Here is a 10,661-nt window from a genome sequence, read left to right as displayed (position 1 = left end):
TGGTGTGTAAGCAGCAAGTGGTGGAAAGTCAGAGAAGGTTTTAGATGGGACTGCCTGAAACCAGTAGCAGTAGTAGTAGTAGTGCCAAGGAAAAAACTGTCACTTAAACTAGTTTTAGAAAAGACCTCAAGTATTTCACTAGAGAGATGCCCAGCTTATTGTCCTACAAGCTGCTGGACATGGATTCTGGTGGGCCTTGAAAGGACAATCTGTCACACTCTGCAACCACTCGAGTGTGATGATAGGGACCACTGCAGCCCAGACTGGTTCATCACCCCGGAGCAGCATTTGATAATATCTGGCCTCCCCAGCTCTGGAAACAAGTCAAAATCTCCAGGCTGGCTTACATGATTTTATCCCTATCACTCATTCTTTCCACACAACCCTTTGGGGCATGAAATAGATATCTCTTCTTTATCCTCAAATATTTATTCTTAAAGATGCATCATGCTGTTCTTTAATTAGAAAGTTAGCGAGCAGGAAGAAAATTGCCAAAGTTTTTTTTTTCCCAGCGGCAGGAAGGTGTCAGGTAGGAGGGCAGGAGCTCAGCCAAGCCCGTGTTGACACCATTAATCTGATGCTGCGCTACCACCTTGTGGGCAGAAGGTAAATAGCGCGGGGTGCCCGGCGCAAGGGACACGGGGACGAACGCAGCACCATGGGCACCCTGCTGCCCAAGGACGGCACAGCCTGCATCCCCCAGGCTGAGACACTTCGGGAGCCGGGCAGCCAAGAGAAACCGAGCAGATTGTGAAAATCTGCTGGAGCTCAGAAGTGAAGGGTACCCTGCGAAGGGATGTGGCAGTATGGTATTCCTGTGGGATATAAAGAGAAGCAAGTAGGATGAAATCATGTTCCTATTATACTAGAGTACCAATGCCTTTATATAAAATAACTCTTCTGATCTGCCTGCTCTCAACCACAATCCTCAGAGCTACTCACAAGTTTCTTGACTGGCTTCCACCTGCTAACTGCAGTGACAAGTCCCTTGGCAGCGTGTTGCCTTGGAGTCCCAGCACCTCCGTGGTCTTCTCTCCACATCCCAGGATTGCTGCAGCTCTCTTGAATTTCAGTGCCGTGCTTCAGGGAAGAATAGAAATAAAAAAGCCACCTAAAGTGAAGTTATTGAACATGTTATTAATAAGAATATTATTGGTATCCTTTTCATCCCTTCAGGATTTGGTACCCCATGGCACTTAACAGATTCCAAGAGAAGATCTATTAAAAACATTCTCTTCCTTTTCACTAAAACTGAAGGAATCTCCCTGAACATCTGAGGTTCTGCACACAATCAGATGTAATGCTTGATGTGCCTCCTCACACCTAACTACAGAGGGATTTGTAAAACAAGTGTTTCTCTGGCATCTGTTACATGCCCAAGACTTCCTTGGAATTGTTCAAGGAACAACTCTACCTGGCACTTAGCGCTGGGCTTTAGTTGATATGGTGACAGCTGGTCAAAGGCTGAATCTTGGAGGTCTTTACCAACTTTAATGATTCTGTGATTGGCACAAGGTAAAAGCTTTTGGGGAACTGAGCCTCCTGTTATTCCACAGGCCAGAGTTCCAGATTTACACCAATGCCACATTCTGGGGCAGGATGAGATGCAAAACCTGAGGGTTTCCACATCCAAAGAATCTGTCCAATAAGGTCAGTTAATTTGATGTTACAGAACAAGCCTTTCTCAATTGCTCTTTATTTGGAGCAGTCCCCTCCACATGGTAAATTAGGTGTCTGCTGGAGTAAGCATGTGAGCTTGGGTCTCTGACATGACTACAGGTTGCCTTAGTGGAAGGCAGTAAAATCCTTTCTGCTTTCCTTCTCTTTCACCTCCCCCATCCTCTACATTTTCAGAAGACAGTTTGAGCATTTAGTCCAGTATTGCCACTTCCAAGCTCAAGAATGATCCATCCTGGCACACAGGAAGCCAAGGAAAGATGCCATGAGGCCTGCATGGATGAAACAGGAGCTCCAGACAAACCTCAAACACAAAAAAAGAAACATGCAAGAGGTGGAATTAGTTTCAGATCTCCCATGAGGAATACAGCCACATTTTATCATGCAAGGATGAGGTTAGGAAAATGAAAGCCCAGCTGCAGTAGAATCTGGTACGGGATGTAAAGGAAAACAGGAAGGGCTTCTATGAGTTTATTTATAGGAAAATAAAAAGAAAGGGGCAGGGGAGTGGGATATAGGCTTGCTGCTGAATGAGACCAGGAAAAGACTGGTGACTTTTTGGCTGGAGATATGGGACAACCAGAATCTTGGTGAAATAGTGCACCTGTTTGCACTGATGATGATTGTAGCCCCAGGCTCCAGTACAGACCAGGGAGATCCACCAGCTGCAAAGTGGCTTGGCAGAAAAAACTGATGGCCTGTGAGTGCTGGGGGACAGCAAATTGACCACGAGCCAGGAATCTGCCCTCAAAGGCCAACAGCATCCTGGATGGCAGGAAGATGCAGCCACAAGGAGTCAGGTGAACTCTCCTTTGTGCTCACCAGTGTTGAAACGATGTCTGGAGTGCTGCAGCCATGAGGACAAAAGCATACAGGGGCAAGTCTAATGAAGGAACATGAGGGTTATCCATGGATTGGAGCATGTGACATAGAGGAAGACGCTGAGAAAGCTGGGACTGTTTTGAGCCTGGAAAAGAGAAGGCTCAGTGGGATCTGAACAATCTGTATAAATACCTGATGGAGACAGTAAAAAGGGTAGATACTCTTCTCAGCAGAATCCTGTGAAACAGGGCTTCTGAGTCAAGACAATGGGCACAAAAATCAAATACATGAAATTCCTTTTAAATTTTAAAAGCTTTTTTTTTTAATTTTTTTGAATGGTCAAATGCTAAAACAGGTTTCCCTGAGAGTTTGTGTAGTCTCTATCCTTGGAGATATGCAGTGCCTAGCTAGACACAATACTGAACAATATGTTTTAGTTGACCCTCTCTGTGTAGGGTGTTAGAGTAGACAGTCTCCAGAGGTCCCTTCCAAACTCTGTGATTCTGTACAGTAACACATTTATTATTCCAGGCACAGTTCTGATAGGACCAATGCTTCTGTGTACAACTTCATTTTCCCTTTTTGGCAGAGACGAAAACCATTTCTATCTTTTGATTCTGCTTTCAGGATAACATTCAGCCCACAGTTACTGTGGGACATGAGTGAGTCCTCATGCTCTCTTCAGCAGTTTTCTGTGCCCTACTTCTCCTGTTGCCCAAGGAAACTTATTGAAGCATCCCAGCTCATCTCTGTCCCCAGCTTGTCCAGCAAGGACATGGACAAGACCAAAGTATATATTATCTTTTTGTGTGGCATAAGCACAGGATATGCCTGAGGCACGAAGAACAGAATATGCACTGCAGGCACTCTTCCACTCCAGCTGTGTGTGAGTGGTCCTCTAATTCAGGAACAGATCACACACCCCTCACTCCGCTCCACGCACAGCAAAATTGCTGCTCAGAACTCCCAGGCATCCAGGGCTCTCTCCCGTTTTTTTCCCACCTGCTGTGCTTTTGCTTTTCTCTTCCACTGACCAATGGTGTGAAACAGCAGAGCTGCTGTGGAGTAACAGGTTGTGTAGGACATATCTTGAGGATGTGCTAATTTCATCTACCGAGATCTTGTTAGTGAAAGATTTTCATGTCATGCTCAAAATAACTCCTTTGCTGAGGGTGGAAGTCTGTTAATGTGACAAATGCTGAGCCTGTTTCTCTGCAGAGAAGTTGCTAGCAGAAGACTGTGATGGTGTTGTAGGAGGAATTCAGAGTAAAACAGCTCTTGGTGGTTCTTGTTGGTGCCTTCAGCTACGAGTACCTTCTTCCTCACTTATTTGAGTGCTCCTTATGTAAAAAAAAAAATTCCTCTCGCTCCATGTTTCCTAAATGATACAATTTATCTTGCTCTGTGTTGCACACAAATATAAACAGGATTTCACAACATCCAATCTGTTGTATTAGAAAGCAAAAGACCTGAACTTCCTTGCCTAAATTCTCAGGCAACACAGCACACACCATTAGCATAGCCTAAGACAGCTCTTCTGAAATTCTGTTGTAATACCACTTTTTATCAGCTTAATACAGAACTAAGCCACTGGTGTCGATCATACAGGGCCCCACAGTCCTCTGTAATAATTTTAGTGTCTTTAACTGTTAGTCAACACTCTAAGGCTTTGGGAAACTTCTAGAATGTGAGGAAGAATTTGCAGAAGTTCATCAGGAAATTCTTTGTGGAGCCCATCTTTTCCATTTAAGTAGTAAAGAGTGATGTGTTCTCTAGCTTTCTGTGCAATGACATCATTGCTTCTTTGCTTCATGTTTTCAGTCTAGCTCTTGGACAAATAGAGATGTCAAGGCAATAGGAAGTCAATTTTCTCCATGAATTTTTTTTGTCTTGATCTATCTTTAGCTCCATTTATCAGAGTAATATAGCAGTACAGAAATTAATGATGTATCACAAAGTACAGAGAAATTTCCCAGACAGCCAATATCATCAGAAAGCCAGTACCACATTAGGGATGGGCTGGAATTATTCCCAAACTGTGTATGCACATGATAGCAATATTGGATGACACATTTGTCACAGAAAACCCACTCTGGTGACCTTTAATTTGTTTTCTGCCCAAGGATAAGGATTATAATTGGAGGAAAGTTACTAAGCAACAGTGGCTAGCAAGTTTCATTTACAACACTCCTTTTTCCCCAACCTCCCTGCAGCTCACACAGCATTTCACAAAGGGGCTAAACCTCAGATTCAGTTGCAAAGCCTGCCTTTGTAGGACACTAGAGACACAGGAATAGAGTTGAATAATTTTGTTTACTCAGATTTAAACCAAGGAATATGAACTAATTCAAAAGTCAGAACCAAATTGAAATGTCTGAAGTAGAAGAATTAAACACTGTACAAAATTCATATCATCATCCAACACACATTCCATTTCTAACCCATCAGTTTTGGGATTCATTCAGGAAATACTTAAAAACAGGCCTTTTTTCTTTTTTTCTTTTTTTCTTTTTTCTTTTTTTTATTTTACAGGTTCTATTGAGACTGTTCCTGACAGCCTTGTACAAAACACGTTGATCATCTGTGTCATCTTGAGATATTATTGAAAGACAGCATTTGTTAATTAAGAGATTAATAGATATTTTCCTTCTATGAATTCATTTTAATTTTCTGTTTATAGCAGAGTATCTAAAGTCTGCAGTCTACCACTTCAAGAAATATTTCATAATACTGACAGTTGGGGTTTTTTTTCTCAGTAAATATAATAGGAAACTACTAAATCTGCACAGTGATATGACTGTAAATGGATCCTCTATTTTTACTTCCACATTTTAGCTATTAGCCTGCTCAACAGAAATTTAGCTGTTGAATCTGAGTCTGCAAGTGAGATCAGTCAAACTGGCTTCACTAAAGTCAGCAGCACATCCTGGTTTATTGCATGCCATGCCCAAACTCCACAGCTTCAGCAACAGCTGAAACAGAACAGACCATTGTAAACGGCATCCAAAATTGTTTTAAGGCAGGATTCTTCTAGTAAGTGTACCTGACAAGTGTTAGGTGTTATGTTTTATATTTAGGTGTTCATGTTAAATCTATCACAGTCAATGTTGTGAAAGATGTACTTTGAAGATGAGCACCACTGGTTGTGGATGGGAGTAGAGATTTGTTTTGGATCCATCTGATAGTAGCTGTCACCTTCTTTACCCAAGAGTAACCATTTTTCCAGGTCCTAATTGCCTCATCAAGGGCCAGGCTTACATTTAAGAATGCCCATTCATGTGTTGCTCAAGTTCCACCCAAAACCTTGGGAAAATAATCTTGAACTTTCTCATGTTTAATGAGCTAATTTTCCCTGTTTGCAAGCACAAATCAAAGGCATCAATAAATAACATTTTAAATCAATGGAAATAAAAAAGCTCTTGACCAAATGATTAAAGAGGGTAAAAGACAGCACCTAGCATACAGGTACAGCAACAAAAATTTTACCATCTTCTGCTGAGAGGGCAAGGCTTGGCCAGCTGCTCCCTTTTCCTTCCTAAGGCAGCCTTCACTCAAAATTTAGGACTCCCGTGTCTTGCAAGGTAGCAAGGCCTTGTCAGCTTCAGCTTTCACAGAATTGTAGAATCATAGAATTGTTAAGGTTGGAAGATGCCTTCAAGGTCATCCAGTCCCACTGTCCACCCAGCACTACCATTGTAACTCCTGAACAATTAAACCACATTCCCCAGTGCCAGATCCAGACACTCCTCGAACACCTCCAGGGACAGTGACTCCATCACCCTCCTGGGCAGCCTGTTCCCATGCCTGACCACCCTAGCAGGGAACAAACCTGTGAGATATCTAGTCTGACTCTCCCCTGTCTCAGCTGAAGGTCATTTCCCCTTGTGCTCTCACAGCAGGCACAGCAGAAGGGACTGACCCCCACTCCCTCCTTTCAGGGAGTTGTAGAGAGTGATGAGGTCCCCCCAAGCCTCCTCTTCTTGATACTGAACAAAACCATCTGCCTTAGCAGTTCCACGTGTTTTCTAGACCCTTCACAGGACTTGTTGCCCTTCTTGTTTGTATTGTTTTCCATACACCACATACAAATCTTTTTTCTAAAGATCTCTTTTTCTGTTCTCTATCTTTTATATCCCGTGTTCAAAGTTAAATGCCTCAGATAAGGTTAACATTCCTCAGGCAGAGTTAAAAAATCTTAAGTGACCTTGAGTCCTCCACACTCTAACAGGTACAAAATTGTGTCCCTTATGCTAAAAAGCTCCCGTTCAGACAGAAATGTTTCTCAAACACAATGAAACAGCCTATGCAAAGCAAACATGTTTCAGGCATATCTATGGGTCCTTTCTGTTCCTCATGCCTTTGCTCTGCCAGTTGTCAGCCTTTCTGCTCCTTTTCTAGTCTGTCTTTCTTTCCCCTGGGGAGTTTGTGTGGCGGGAGAGGGTGCCAGAGATTTGCTTTCACTTTGGGCCTCAGCCACCAGCTTTACCCAAACCTAATGTATATTTAATATGATGCAGCCAATAACCCTTTCTGCCAACCTCTGATCATGTGCCAGCTGAAGAATGCTGCAAACTAATGTCTTCTGACTGAATCTCGAAGCCCACGTATAAACTCCTGATTAGTGGTGGCTGAGATTACTGGGGATGTGTGTCTGTACCCCTCTGTTTCTGTGCCAACTGGAATTTCTCCATACTGTAGGATATCTAAGGAAGCAGGCTCTGGAGAGCCTTCTGTTTTTGCAGTAGGTGTGTAAGGCAAAGCTGCTGCAGGGTTTTTCCTGGTAGCTTCATTTCCTGACTCCAGAAGTCGTGTAACACTTCTGTGCACAGTTAATTGGTGGCCATGATTCACTGGGGGAGTTGTGGCATTTCAGGGATGGGTGTAAGGAGATCTTCATGCCTGAAGTTGTACATGGAAGAATTTATTGATGTAGGTTTCTTTGGGAACACGCTATCTTTTCCATGGAAGCTTGATTTGTTTTCTTCTTTCTTCATGGCTCAGCAGAGACAAAGAAGACTGAGGGTGATGAGGTATACTTTCTTGTAAGGTCTTTTTCTTTTTTCTTTCTTTTTTTTTTTTCCTCTACTCACCCCTCCTTCACCTCATCCCCCCACCCCAGCCTTTCTTGAAGTGGTTAAGAAAGGTTTATATTCACCAGGTAGTACAAAGATCAGAATGTTAAGGGAACATTCAGAGGGAAGTGATTGAGAAGGTCTTTCTGAGGATGACAGCTCTGCCTTGTAATACAATACTATTTCTCATGGGAGTGGGTGGGAGGCCAGCCTAAATTTCCCCTTGCCGTCCTGCCAAATTCCCCAAATTGCATAACTGTGTATTCTCCTAACACAGTGGTACCCTTGGCATCACTAGCAAATCTGCAGGGAAGCAGTGAAGCAGCTGGAGGCTTGAAGGTGGACCAAAATTGGTAGAAGACAGGCTTGGTTAGCCAAAAAACAAAACAAACCCAAACCCACAAACTGAATTTACTAACTCTCCCATGTATAACTGAAGAGCACAATACAGATTTAATAACATACACTATTTGGTTCTAAATGCACTCCATCTAGGAAAAATAAGTTTATCGGGATAAGCAAAGGGCCCATGGGGAGTTCATCAGTTCAGTTTCAAGTCACAAGATGTGTTTAACTTGGCTATGGAACCTTTTTTGTGCAAGATTAATATGAAACTGCTGAAATGCAAACTGAAAAAAAGACATATTTTTACTGGTTGGTGCTTTTTCCTCTGTGCCATTATTTTCATCGGGAGGCCCCATCGCTGCCTTTCCCTTCACTGCTGCCTTAGAGTGACAGGAGCATGAGGTACTTGTTGGCTTCTGAGAGGAAATGAAAGAATGACTATTGGAAGAGCAGAATGACCAGTGTAACTCCTAAGGATGTAACCCTGAAGGCTTTTGTTTTGTCACTACACTGAATCAAAAGAAAAGAATTTGGACCTTCTCGGAGGGGAGTGTCAAACATGGCTAGCCTGGGGTAGGCTCTGCCTGAGCAAGGAGGGAAAGATTTACATCCTTTGGAAAAATATTTACTCATCTTAGAAGTTCAGGTAGCCAAATCCATTAGTTCTGCAGCTTCACCAAGTTTCACTGCAGCCTCCCTAGCCCTGTATGCCAGCTGACCATCACTAAGGCAAGGAAAAGGCAAGTACAGCCTTATCAAAACAGTGGTTTTGATAATCTTGCTGATAAAATTGCCTCTGTGCAGCACCTTAGACAGGCTCAGTGCTGTCGCTGGGATTGCTTGAGAGGCTGGGTGCTACTCAGCATGTGTAAGGGTGGGAGAATCTGGCTCCAAAATGGTTTCTTTTTCTCTTCTTGCTACAGGACCTGGAAAAGACAAGGATGTGTGGGCGGGCCTGGAGTCCCTCCAAAGAAAGTGTGAGGCCTTGGGCAAAACAAATCCATCAGGTCTCTCATTTCTTCCAAATATAGGTCTGTTCTGAGTAATAGCCAAACTCAAGTCTAAATTCCACATTCAGCCGTTTCAGAGGGAATACATGAAAAAGACCCTATGGCCCAGAGAGTCCGTCTATAGAAAATATTTTGATAGCTCTTCCGCTCTGGCATTATCTTCCACTTAAAAAGAAAGAAAAGGAAAACACACAGAACTGGAGCACATGATTTAATTTTCACTGTAAAAGGACTGATTGATGAAAATAATACTTCTGAAAACAATCTGTTGTGAGCTATCAAATATTTTTGCCTATGCACCAATTGGCAGGAAGCAGACAGATAAATTATTACAATATGTAAGAAAACAAATTGCTCTGAGGAGGAATGGTATTTGTGTGTGTGTGTTTATGAGCAGGATAAGTAGAATTAAACCCATAAAAGCATGCTGAGAGATCATCTTCCATCACAGCAGAAATATACTGGAAGCAAAGGAACTCACTTCAGCTCTGTCCCTGGCTGAATTTCTAGCAAAACAGGGTTTATGATATGCAAGTATTCTCCTGGAGTAGAATTTTTAAACAAATTAAAATAAAAAAGGAGATTGGGATGTTCCTGCTGTTAAGAGGAAGGGGGTCTCATAGCCATTTTTGCCAAGATACTTCAAAATTTTTCAGGCATCACCACATTTTAATAAAATGGAGCAGTTGCAGCAGATCCACAGATCCTGAATATTGTTGCTCATGGGAAAATTTTTGGAACTGCTGTAGACATGGAGCTTTAAGAACCAGCATTCTATTAACTTTCAATAAGACAGTTTCTATAGAGCCTGACAAGTGGAAAAATGACATAAAGTGAGATAAGGTCTGTATGAAATAACAGCCTGTGGATTGCTCCGTGGTGACTGTCAGTGTACGTGTTCCTATCCCACAGTGAGCAGCTCAGGCAGAGGTGGTAACTCATTTTCTGATAACCCCTTTTCCATCAAGAGCCAAACAACCTCACATTTTCCCCAGAGCTCTGTAGACTGGGTACTGGGCAGCTGGTGGGTAGCAGTGGACGAGGCAGCCACGTGGTAAATACAATTTTGGATAAATAAGTAGAGTTTCTAAAGTGGCACAGGATAAATCTACCTTTACATTTGCAGATAAATGTCACCCAGCTTGAGCCATGAGATCCACATTTTCCCTTCTTATGCCATGCCTGTAACCTGCATCAACCCCATCTGCTTGCACTGCTGCTAAGAGGAGAGGGAACCCTTCTGGTCTGGAGCATGATCTTCCTTTCCTCTATTTGTGTATTGTAGAGGAAGGAAGAGGACACAAACAGCCTGAAAGTCTGGATTAGGCAATAATTAGACTGATTCTGGGAAATGTGACCTGTGGAATGTAAATAAATTTCAGGTACATCTCAGGAGCTGGAGAGGGAGACGAGATGAGTTGCAGAACATACCAGGTATTTTTTCTATAGCAAGGCTATATGGATGCTAGTGGTTGATCTTAGGTTTTCCACCAGGTGTTCCATAGATTTGACCTTTTGATCATTACTGCAATCGTTATGACATCAACAAGAGGCAAAGATTTCTAATGGTATGCAGGGGAATCTGAATTCCATGAAAAAAAGCAATGGAAGCCTATTTGCTAAGGGCTTTTTACAAATCTTTCCTTACACAAGAATTTTCCTCCTAGAAGTTAGATTTCCCATTCAAATTATGCCTCCTTGTATGTGACAGAGCCAGAGTTCCTGGGACCTTTTA

The sequence above is a fragment of the Agelaius phoeniceus genome, chromosome 5 (genome assembly GCF_051311805.1).
Source record: "Agelaius phoeniceus isolate bAgePho1 chromosome 5, bAgePho1.hap1, whole genome shotgun sequence".
In the NCBI taxonomy this organism is placed as follows: domain Eukaryota; kingdom Metazoa; phylum Chordata; class Aves; order Passeriformes; family Icteridae; genus Agelaius; species Agelaius phoeniceus.
Note: the sequence above shows the minus strand (reverse complement) of the source record.